The sequence below is a fragment of the Ranitomeya imitator genome, chromosome 2, assembly GCF_032444005.1.
Source record: "Ranitomeya imitator isolate aRanImi1 chromosome 2, aRanImi1.pri, whole genome shotgun sequence".
NCBI lineage: Eukaryota > Metazoa > Chordata > Amphibia > Anura > Dendrobatidae > Ranitomeya > Ranitomeya imitator.
In genome coordinates this window covers 558636807-558648495 of record NC_091283.1, presented here as the reverse complement: position 1 = coordinate 558648495, position 11689 = coordinate 558636807, and the positions used below count along the sequence as shown (strand labels likewise).

Here is an 11689-nt window from a genome sequence, read left to right as displayed (position 1 = left end):
AACGTAAAGCTGAGGAAGAACCACCGATGTCACCACGCCCTCCCGACCTGACCAGCCTGATTGACAGGCGAAAACGGCGACTTTGGTAAGTTATTTCTCAGCATACATGGGGAATCGGGGTACACTACATACACTATAGGAACACACAGCGCAGGCCCTATTTAACAGTATTTATAGCTCAATCTCAAAAAACGGGGTGACAGGTTCCCTTTAATGATTTGTTCCAGGCTCTGGAGCATACGGTGCTTGGAAGAAATTACTGCCTCATCACTTCATTACAATGGCACACCCCTCTCATACACGTCCACACTGACCTATGACATGCAGTTGCAGTGCTGTGATCGCATGTGCTGTCCACTCCCGCACTTATGTAAACCTTATCCACCCTTCTATGGACAGTGTCTTCATCGATCTTCTGCGCTGACGCCCCTAAGTCTCTGCTACTGCACAGTGACTCCCCGGAAGAAGATCGATGAAGACTCTGTCCATAGAAAGGCGGATAAGGTTCAAATAAGCGCACGAGTGGACAGCACATGCGCGGGATCACAGCGCCGCGCCTGCATGTCACAGGTCTGTGTGACGTGCATGTGAAGGGTGTGCCATTATAATGGAGAGAGGAGGCAGGGATTTCTTCCAGGCACCGAACGCCTCAGGGCCTGAAACAAATCATTCACATATAATTAGTGATGAGCGAGTGTCCTCATTGCTTGGGTTTTCCCTGAGCACGCTCGGGGGTCCTCCGAGTATTTGTAAGTGCTCAGAGATTTAGTTTTCATCCCGGCAGCTGAATGATTTACAACTACTAGCCTGCTTGATTACATGTGGGGATTCCCTAGCAACCAGGCAACCCCCACATGTACTTAGGCTGGCTAGCAGCTGTAAATCATTCATCTGCCGTGATGAAAACTAAATCTCCGAGCAGTCATAAATACTCGGAGGTCACCCGAACGTGTTTGGGGAAACCCGAGGAATGAGTACACTCGCTCATCACTACATATAACATTAAAACTGCTTTTCTAAACATCTACTCCGCAACTATGAGGCATATAGGTAAGACTAGTTTAACCATTCTATTACCTGTATGCCCGTAGTAATAGCTTAAGTTCATCCAGGGGGTGACAGATTCCCTTTAAAGAAGATCAGACAGCTCCTAGTGTTAACATATCTGTTTTAGTAAATCATTCAGTTTCCCATTAAAGAAGATGTCAGAGCAAAACTTTTTTCCCTAATTCCTCTTATCATGTAGTGTAAGCGCATTAAAATGCTTATCATTTGCAATCCTACCCAGGTGTTAAGGTACCGTCACACTCAGCAACTTTCCAACGATCACAACCAGCGATACCACCTGGCCGTGATCGTTGGAAAGTCCTTGTGTGGTCGCTGGAGAGCTGTCACACAGACAGCTCTCCAGCGACCAACGATGCCGAAGTCCCCGGGTAACCAGGGTAAACATCGGGTTACTAAGCGTAGGGCCGCACTTAGTAACCCGATGTTTACCCTGGTTACCATTGTAAAAGTAAAAAAAAAAAAGAACAGTACATACCTACATTTCTGTCGCGTCCCCGGCCTCAGCTTCCCTGCACTGTGTAAGTGCTGGCCGGAAAGCAGAGCGGTGACGTCACCGCTGTGCTCTGCTTTACGGCCGGCCGGCGCTGACACTGGGGGACGCAGGGAAGCTGACGCCGGGGGAACGTGACAGGAATGTAAGTATGTAGTGTTTTTTTTTTTACCTTTTACAATGGTAACCAGGGTAAACATCGGGTTACTAAGCGCAGCCCTGGTTACCAGTAAAGACATCGCTGAATCGGCGTCACACATGCCGATTCAGCGATGTCAGCGGGTGATCAGCGACGAAATAAAGTCCTGATCATTCCTCAGCGACCAACGATCTCCCAGCAGGGGCCTGATCGTTGGTCGCTGTCACGCATAACAACTTCGTTAACGATATCGTTGCTACGTCACAAAAAGCAACGATATCGTCAACGATATCTGTTGTGAGTTCTGTTTTTGGGCTCCCTCTGGTGGTTACTGATGGTACTGGGTGATTTGTGTTCTGCTGTCTCTGGTGTCCACCTGTTCTATTAGGATTTGGGAGTTTCCTATTTAACCGGGCTTTCTTGTCATTTCCCCGCCGGCTATCAAGGTTATCAGAGTGTTTTGTTACCTCAGCTTCTGGCTTCAGTAATCTTCAGGACAAGCTAAGTTTTTGATTTTCTTGTTCCACGTTTTGCTTTATTTTTGTCTTGTCCAGCTTGCATATAATTGTTTCTTTGCTGCTGGTTGCTCTAGTGGGCTGTAATTGCTCCTCATGTTCCATGAGTTGGAACATGAGTTCAAGTCATTGCAGGATGGTTTTTTGAAGGGTTTTTTGCTGACCGCGCAGTTTACTTTTGTATCCTCTGCTATCTAGTTTTAGCGGGCCTCATTTTGCTGAATCTGTTTTCATACTGTGTATGTGCCTTCCTCTCATTTCACCGTCATTATATGTGGGGGGCTGCTATTTCTGTGGGGTATTTCTCTGGAGGCAAGAGAGGTCTGTGTTTCTTCTAATAGGGGAAGTTAGATCTTCGGCTGGTGCGAGACGTCTAGGATCAACGTAGGCACGTTCCCCGGCTATTGTTATTTGTGTGTTCAGGTTTAGGGTCGCGGTCAGCTTAGGTTCCATCACCCTAGAGCTCGTTGGTGCTTGTCCTTTTGTGATTCCCTGCCATTGGAATCATGACAGTATAGCCGGCCCAAAATGTTTGGGCTGAAGTAGGAGGAAAAGTAGTCCGAGGAAGTTTTTTTTTTTTTTTTCTCTCCTCTGAGGTTGCTGCCTAGCCTTAATTGCAGCCTGGCTGATTTTTTTTTTCCTCCTCTTAATCTTTGAATGGCTCTGACCTTAGAGTTTAGCTTCCAGCTTGAATAATCTTGCTGCTAAGGTTCAAAATATACAAGATTTTGTTGTACATGCTCCTATGTCTGAACCTAGAATTCCTATTCCAGAGTTCTTTGCTGGAGATAGATCTAGTTTTCTGAATTTTAGGAACAATTGCAAGCTGTTCCTTTCTTTGAAATCTCGCTCTTCTGGAGACCCTGCTCAGCAGGTTAAGATTATTATATCTTTCCTGCGGGGTGACCCTCAAAATTGGGCATTTGCATTGGCACCAGGGGATCCTGCATTGCTTAATGTGGATGCGTTTTTTCTGGCATTGGGTTTGCTCTATGAGGAACCTAACCAGGAGATTCAGGCTGAAAAAGCTTTATTAGCTCTCTCTCAGGGGCAAGATGAAGCAGAGATATATTGTCAAAAATTTCGGAAATGGTCAGTGCTTACTCAGTGGAATGAGTGCGCCCTGGCTGCAAAGTTCAGAGATGGCCTTTCTGAGGCCATTAAAGATGTTATGGTGGGGTTCCCTGCGCCTACGGGTCTGAATGAGTCTATGACTATGGCTATTCAGATTGATCGGCGTTTACGGGAGCGCAAACCTGTGCACCATTTGGCGGTGTCTTCTGAACAGGCACTTGAGACAATGCAATGTGATAGAGTTCAGTCTAGAAGTGAACGGCAAAACTATAGGCGGAAAAATGGGTTGTGCTTTTATTGTGGTGATTCAGCTCATGTTATATCAGCATGCTCTAAACGCACAAAAAAGGTTGATAAGTCTGTTGCCATTAGTACGTTACAGTCTAAGTTCATTCTGTCTGTGACTCTGATTTGCTCATTATCATCCATTTCCGTCGATGCCTATGTAGATTCAGGCGCTGCCCTGAGTCTTATGGATTGGTCATTTGCCAAGCGATGTGGGTTTAGTCTTGAGCCTCTGGAAGTCCCTATTCCTTTGAAGGGAATTGACTCTACACCTTTAGCTATGAATAAACCTCAGTACTGGACACAAGTGACCATGCGTATGACTCCCGTTCATCAGGAGGTGATTCGCTTCCTGGTATTGTATAATTTGTTCTAGTACTTGTATAATTTGTTCTAGTACTTGGTCTGCCATGGTTACAAACTCATAATCCAGTCCTTGACTGGAAAACAATGTCTGTGTTAAGCTGGGGATGTCAGGGGGTTCATGATGATGCACCTCCGATTTCTATCGCTTCATCTACTCCTTCTGAGGTTCCTGTATTTTTGTCTGATTATCGGGATGTTTTTGAGGAGCCTAAGCTCAGTTCGCTTCCTCCTCACAGGGATTGCGATTGTGCTATAGATTTAATTCCTGGTAGTAAATTTCCTAAAGGTCGTTTGTTCAATCTGTCAGTGCCAGAGCATACTGCTATGCGGGATTATGTTAAGGAGTCCTTGGAAAAGGGACATATCCTTCCATCTTCATCCCCTTTGGGAGCAGGTTTTTTTTTCGTGGCCAAAAAAGATGGGTCCTTAAGGCCTTGTATAGATTATCGTCTTTTGAATAAGATTACCGTAAAATATCAGTATCCTTTGCCTTTGTTGACTGATTTGTTTGCTCGCATTAAGGGGGCTAAATGGTTCACTAAGATTGATCTTCGGGGTGCGTATAATCTTATATGAATAAAGCAAGGTGATGAGTGGAAAACCGCAATTAATACGCCTGAGGGCCATTTTGAGTATTTGGTAATGCCTTTCGGACTTTCTAATGCTCCTTCAGTCTTCCAGTCCTTTATGCACGATATTTTCCGTGAATATCTGGATAAATTTATGATTGTGTATTTGGATGATATTTTGGTTTTTTCTGATGACTGGGAGTCTCATGTTCAGCAGGTCAGGAAGGTGTTTCAGGTCCTGCGGGCTAATTCCTTGTTTGTAAAGGGCTCAAAGTGTCTCTTTGGAGTCCAGAAGATTTCTTTCTTGGGGTATATTTTTTCCCCTTCTACTATTGAGATGGATCCCGTCAAGGTTCGGGCTATTTGTGACTGGACGCAGCCTGCATCTCTTAAGAGTCTGCAGAAGTTCTTGGGCTTTGCTAATTTCTATCGTCGTTTTATAACTGATTTTTCTAGTGTTGTTAAGCCTTTGACGGATTTGACTAAGAAGGGTGCTGATGTTGCTGATTGGTCTCCTGCGGCTGTGGAGGCCTTTCAGGAACTTAAACGCCGGTTTTCTTCTGCTCCTGTGTTGCGTCAGCCTGATGTTTCGCTTCCTTTCCAAATTGAGGTTGATGCTTCCGAGATTGGAGCGGGGGCGGTTTTGTCACAGAGAAGCTCCGATTGCTCGGTGATGAAGCCATGTGCGTTCTTTTCTAGAAAATTTTCGCCCGCTGAGCGGAATTATGATGTGGGTAATCGGGAACTTTTGGCCATGAAGTGGGCATTTGAGGAGTGGCGTCATTGGCTGGAGGGTGCTAGACATCGTGTGGTGGTCTTGACTGATCACAAAAATCTGATTTACCTTGAGTCTGCCAGGCGTCTGAATCCTAGACAGGCTCGTTGGTCACTGTTTTTCTCTCGTTTCAATTTTGTGGTTTCATACCTGCCAGGTTCAAAGAATGTGAAGGCGGATGCTCTTTCTAGGAGTTTTGTGCCTGACTCCCCTGGAAATTCTGAGCCCACTGGTATCCTTAGGGATGGGGTGATTTTGTCGGCCGTCTTCCCAGACTTGCGACGTGCTTTGCAGGAGTTTCAGGCGGGTAAACCTGATCGTTGTCCGCCTGAGAGACTGTTTGTTCCGGATAGTTGGACCAGTAGAGTCATCTCCGAGGTCCATTCTTCTGCGTTGGCAGGTCATCCTGGAATATTTGGTACTAGAGACTTGGTGGCCAGGTCTTTTTGGTGGCCTTCCTTGTCGAGGGATGTGCGTTCTTTTGTGCAGTCTTGTGAGGTTTGTGCTCGGGCTAAGCCTTGCTGTTCTCGAGCCAGTGGGTTGTTGTCACCTTTGCCTATCCCGAAGAGGCCTTGGACGCACATTTCCATGGACTTTATTTCGGATCTCCCTGTCTCTCAAAAAATGTCTGTCATCTGGGTTGTGTGTGACCGCTTTTCTAAAATGGTTCATCTTGTACCCTTGCCTAAGTTGCCTTCCTCCTCTGAGTTGGTCCCTCTGTTTTTCCAGAACGTGGTTCGTTTGCATGGGATTCCGGAGAACATCGTTTCTGACAGGGGATCCCAGTTTGTGTCTAGATTTTGGCGGACGTTCTGTGCTAAGATGGGCATTGATTTGTCCTTTTCGTCTGCATTCCATCCTCAGACGAATGGCCAGACGGAGCGAACTAATCAGACCTTGGAAACTTATTTGAGGTGTTTTGTTTCTGCTGATCAGGATGACTGGGTTACCTTTTTGCCGCTGGCCGAGTTTGCCCTTAATAATCGGGCTAGTTCTGCTACCTTGGTTTCTCCTTTCTTTTGTAATTCGGGGTTTCATCCTCGTTTTTCCTCTGGTCAGGTGGAGCCTTCTGATTGTCCTGGAGTGGACATGGTGGTGGATGGGTTGCATCGGATTTGGAGTCATGTGGTGGACAATTTGAAGTTGTCCCAGGAGAAGGCTCAGCAGTTTGCTAATCGCCGTCGCCGTGTGGGTCCTCGACTTCGTGTTGGGGACTTGGTGTGGTTGTCTTCTCGTTTTGTTCCTATGAAGGTCTCTTCTCCTAAGTTCAAGCCTCGGTTCATCGGTCCTTATAGGATCTTGGAAATTCTTAACCCTGTGTCGTTTCGTTTGGATCTCCTGGCATCGTTTGCTATTCATAATGTGTTCCATCGGTCGTTGTTGCGGAGGTATGAGGTACCTGTTGTTCCTTCGCTTGAGACTCCTGCTCCGCTGCTGGTGGAGGGAGAATTGGAGTATGTTGTAGAGAAGATCTTGGATTCTCGTGTTTCCAGACGGAAACTCCAGTATTTGGTCAAGTGGAAGGGTTATGGTCAGGAGGATAATTCTTGGGTGGTTGCCTCTGATGTTCATGCTGATGTTTGGTCCGCGCTTTTCATAGGGCTCATCCTGGTCGCCCTGGTGGTTCTCGTGAGGGTTCGGTGACCCCTCCTCAAGGGGGGGGTACTGTTGTGAGTTCTGTTTTTGGGCTCCCTCTGGTGGTTACTGATGGTACTGGGTGATTTGTGTTCTGCTGTCTCTGGTGTCCACCTGTTCTATTAGGATTTGGGAGTTTCCTATTTAACCGGGCTTTCTTGTCATTTCCCCGCCGGCTATCAAGGTTATCAGAGTGTTTTGTTACCTCAGCTTCTGGCTTCAGTAATCTTCAGGACAAGCTAAGTTTTTGATTTTCTTGTTCCACGTTTTGCTTTATTTTTGTCTTGTCCAGCTTGCATATAATTGTTTCTTTGCTGCTGGTTGCTCTAGTGGGCTGTAATTGCTCCTCATGTTCCATGAGTTGGAACATGAGTTCAAGTAATTGCAGGATGGTTTTTTGAAGGGTTTTTTGCTGACCGCGCAGTTTACTTTTGTATCCACTGCTATCTAGTTTTAGCGGGCCTCATTTTGCTGAATCTGTTTTCATACTGTGTATGTGCCTTCCTCTCATTTCTTGGAGGCAAGAGAGGTCTGTGTTTCTTCTAATAGGGGAAGTTAGATCTTTGGCTGGTGCGAGACGTCTAGGATCAACGTAGGCACGTTCCCCGGCTATTGTTATTTGTGTGTTCAGGTTTAGGGTCGCGGTCAGCTTAGGTTCCATCACCCTAGAGCTCGTTGGTGCTTGTCCTTTTGTGATTCCCTGCCATTGGAATCATGACAGATATCGTTATGTGTGACGGTACCTTTAGTGTTTCTCCAGTCCTCTTCTGACCTAAGTGACCACTTTGCAGCTTTTCTGGCACACATATTATCTAAGGTGTGAACTGGCAGTTGCTTTCCCAATGTATTTTTTATTACACTCAGACTTACATTGAGAAAGCAACTTCTGGTCCACACATAAACCCTTGTAAGATGGGTAGTCTGATTTTAAATCACGTGCACTAAAAAAGGACTAGAACAATGCTGGAAACTAGAAAAGATAGCGGGCGGTAAGGACGGTAGTTTAATACATTTACTCTGCATTACATACATAATTAGGAGTCATCTTCTTTAAGGCTGAAATTACACGGCCTGATCGCGACCATTACACGACTGCTGATCACCTACATACCGGCCAGCCATCAGTCAATGAATAGCTTGTTTAGACAAGCCAAAAATATATTTATGAGCTCAGAATAATCATTAATACCATCTTTCTGTACACACAGAATATCCTATTATCGGCAGCACATCGACCTGTTTTCACAGGACGATGTGCTACTGAGAACAATGATTTCTAAGCAACAGTCCAAATGATTGCCGGCGGCACTCATATCTTCTTAAAATAATTGCTTTATTGATTCAGTAGTATAAAAGTCACAAAAAGTGGTTGAAGACAACAGCATAAAAATTAAAAAGGCTGAAAAGAAATATTCACTGCGCTCCCAGCTTGGCGTGACAAAGGTCCATGCAGGTCAGACACATGTTGACTGGGAGCGCAGTGGATATTTCTTTTCTGCCTTTTTAATTTTATTGCTGTTGTGTTCAACCACTTTTTGTGACTTTTATACTACTGGATCATTAAAGAAATTCTTTTATTTTGATAAGATGTATGCGCTGGCTATCGTTTTTGATTATTTTGCTATTACTGGAGTATTTTGCCATGCACCTGGACAGATGAGCTGATTGCTCTTTTTCATATTTTCTATTATCTAGCAAATGATTTTTAAGCCAGCTGAAAAATCATTGTGCCTAGCGAAACAGCATTTTGCTTATTTGTCAGGTGTTTGCAGGCATAATTGGCAACTAGCTTTCTTTGGAACCCTTGTTCCCTTATTATTGGTCCCTGGGCATTAAGTTTTTTTTCTGTGTTGAGAGATCCCTGTTATAACAGAGAAACAGCACATTGTAAAATACAAAAAAAATGCAGAACAGACCTATGAGCACAGTCAACTGGACCTGTTCAAACTACACCATGTTCTAAATTATTATACAAATGACATTTTTCTTGGATTTTCCTAAATGGTCGGTGCAAATGACAGTCAGTCTATTAAAAGTCATCACTCATTAGAGTATACATTGGATTTTATTAAAGAAACCTCCCAATGATAACAGTATAATCTCCAAAATGAATAAAAACTCAAAAAGCACTGTTCCAAATTATGAGGCACAGTAGAATTTCTAAACATTTGATGTTTTAAAGAACTGAAAGTGCTCATTTGTGGAATTTGCAGCATTAGAAGGTCACATTCACTGAACAAAAAAGCTATTTACCGTATATACTCGAGTATAAGCCGAGATTTTCAGCCCAAAATTTTTGGCTGAAAGTGCCCCTCTCGGCTTATACTCGAGTCACGGTGGGCGGCAGGGTCGGCGGGTGAGGGGGAGAGGGCGCTGAGGCATACTCACCTAGTCCTGACGCTCCCTCTGCCCGTCACACGGTCTTCGGTGCTGCAGCTCTTCCCCTGTTTAGCGGTCACGTGGGACCGCTGATTAGAGAAATGAATATGCGGCTCCACCTCCCATAGGGGTGGAGCCGCATATTCATTTCTCTAATCAGCGGTGCCGGTGACCGCTGATAGAGGAAGAGGCTGCGGCACCGAAGACCGTGTGACAGGCAGAGGGAGCGGGACGCCGGGAGCAGGTAAGTATGGAATATTCACCTGTCCGCGTTCCACACGCCGGGCGCCGCTCTGTCTTCGCGTCCTCTTGCTCTGACTGTTCAGGTCAGAGGGCGCAATGACGCATATAGTGTGCGCGGCGCCCTCTGCCTGATCAGTCAGTGCGGAGAGACGCCGGGACCGGACGCTGGGAGCTGCAAGCAGCGAGGTGAGTATGGCATTTTTTTTTTATTGCAGCAGCAATGGCACAGCTTTATATGGCACAGCTATGGGGCAATAATGAACAGCGCAGAGCACTATAAGGCAGCTATGGGGCAATAATGAACAGCGCAGAGCACTATATGGCACAGCTATGGGGCAATAATGAACGGTGCAGAGCACTATATGGCACAGCTATGGGGCAATAATGAACGGCGCAGAGCACTATATGGCAGCTATGGGGCAATAATGAATGGTGCACAGCACTATATGGCACAGCTATGGGGCAATAATGAACGGCGCAGAGCACTATATGGCACAGCTATGGGGCAATTATGAACGGCGCAGAGCACTATATGGCACAGCTATGGGGCAATAATGAATGGTGCAGAGCACTATATGGCACAGCTTTCTATGGTACATCTATGGGGAAATAATGAACGGTGCAGAGCACTATATGGCACAGCTATGGGGCCATAATGAACAGTATGGAGCATCTATTTTTATTTTTGAATTTCACCGGTAGCTGCTGCATTTTCCACCCTAGGCTTATACCCGAGTCAATAAGTTTTCCCAGTTTTTTGTGGCAAAATTAGGGGGGTCGGCTTATACTCGGGTCGGCTTATACTCGAGTATATACGGTAACTCCAAAACCTCCTAACAGGCCAAGATACATGTTAACATAGGACCCCTTCTTTGATATCACCTTCACAATTCTTGCATTCTTGTGTTTTTGGAGAGTTTCTGCTTGTATTTCTTTGCATGAAGTCAGAATAGCCTCCTAGAGCTGCTGTTTTGATGTGAACTGCCTCCCACCCGCATAGATATTTTGCTTGATGATACACCAAAGGTTCTCTATAGGGTTGAGGTCAAGGGAAGATGGTGGCCATACCATGAGTTTGTCTCCTTTTATGCCTAGAGCAGCCAATGACTCAGAGGCATTCTTTGCAGCATGAGATGGTGCATTGTCATGCATGAAGATGATTTTGCTCCTGAAGGCACGTTTCTGCTTTTTATACCATGGAAGAAAGTTGTCAGATACTCTATATACTTTGCAGAGGTCATTTTCACACCTTCAGGAACCTTAAAGGGCCCTAACAGCTGTTTCCCCATTATTCCGTCCCAAAACATGACTCCTCCACCTCCTTGCTGACGTCGCAGCCTTGTTGGGACATGGTGGCCATCCACCAACCATCCACTACTCCATCCATCTGGACCATCCAGGGTTGCTCGACACTCATCAGTAAACAACACTGTTTGAAAATTAGTCTTCATGTATATCTGGACCCACTGCAACCGTTTCTGCTTGTGAACACTGCTTAGGGGTGGCCGAATAGTAGGTTTATGCACCACAGCAAGCCTTTGAAGGATCCTACACCTTGAGGTTCGGGGGACTCCAGAGGCACCAGCAGCTTCAAATAACTGTTTGCTGCTTTGCAATGGTATTTTGGCAGCTGCTCTCTTAATCCAATGAATTTGTCTGGCAGAAACATTCCTTATTATGCCTTTATCTGCATGAACTCTGTGCTCTGTTTCAGTCACAAATCTCTGCACAGTATGATGATCAATCTTAAGTTTTCATGAAATATCTAATGTTTTCATACCTTGTCCAAGGCATTGCACTATTTAACACTTTTCAGCAGCAGAGAGATCCTTTTTATTTCCCATATTGCTTGAAACCTGTGGCCTGCTTAATAATGTGGAACATCATTTTTAAGTAGTTTTCCTTTAATTAGAATCACCTGGAAAACTAATTATCACATGTGTTTAAGATTGATTTCAGTGATCCATTGAGCCCTGAGACACAATACCATCCTGGAGTTTATTTGAAAAACAAAACAATTAAATCTTTTTGATAATTAAATCCAATTTGCATAATAATTTGGAACACAGTGTAAGCCCAGCGCACAGTGGACCCTTGGAAGACCAAGCAGTTCAGCGCACTTTTCTACCTAATTTTTTTTCATCTACCTCT

General features: G+C 45.1%; 1 protein-coding gene across 3 annotated transcripts in view; it reads right to left on the bottom strand.

Annotated features, from left to right (window-relative positions):
- The window catches only part of MYO15B (myosin XVB), a 175756-nt gene that overhangs the window by 65759 nt on the left and 98308 nt on the right, over window positions 1-11689 (bottom strand). The window lies entirely within an intron of this gene.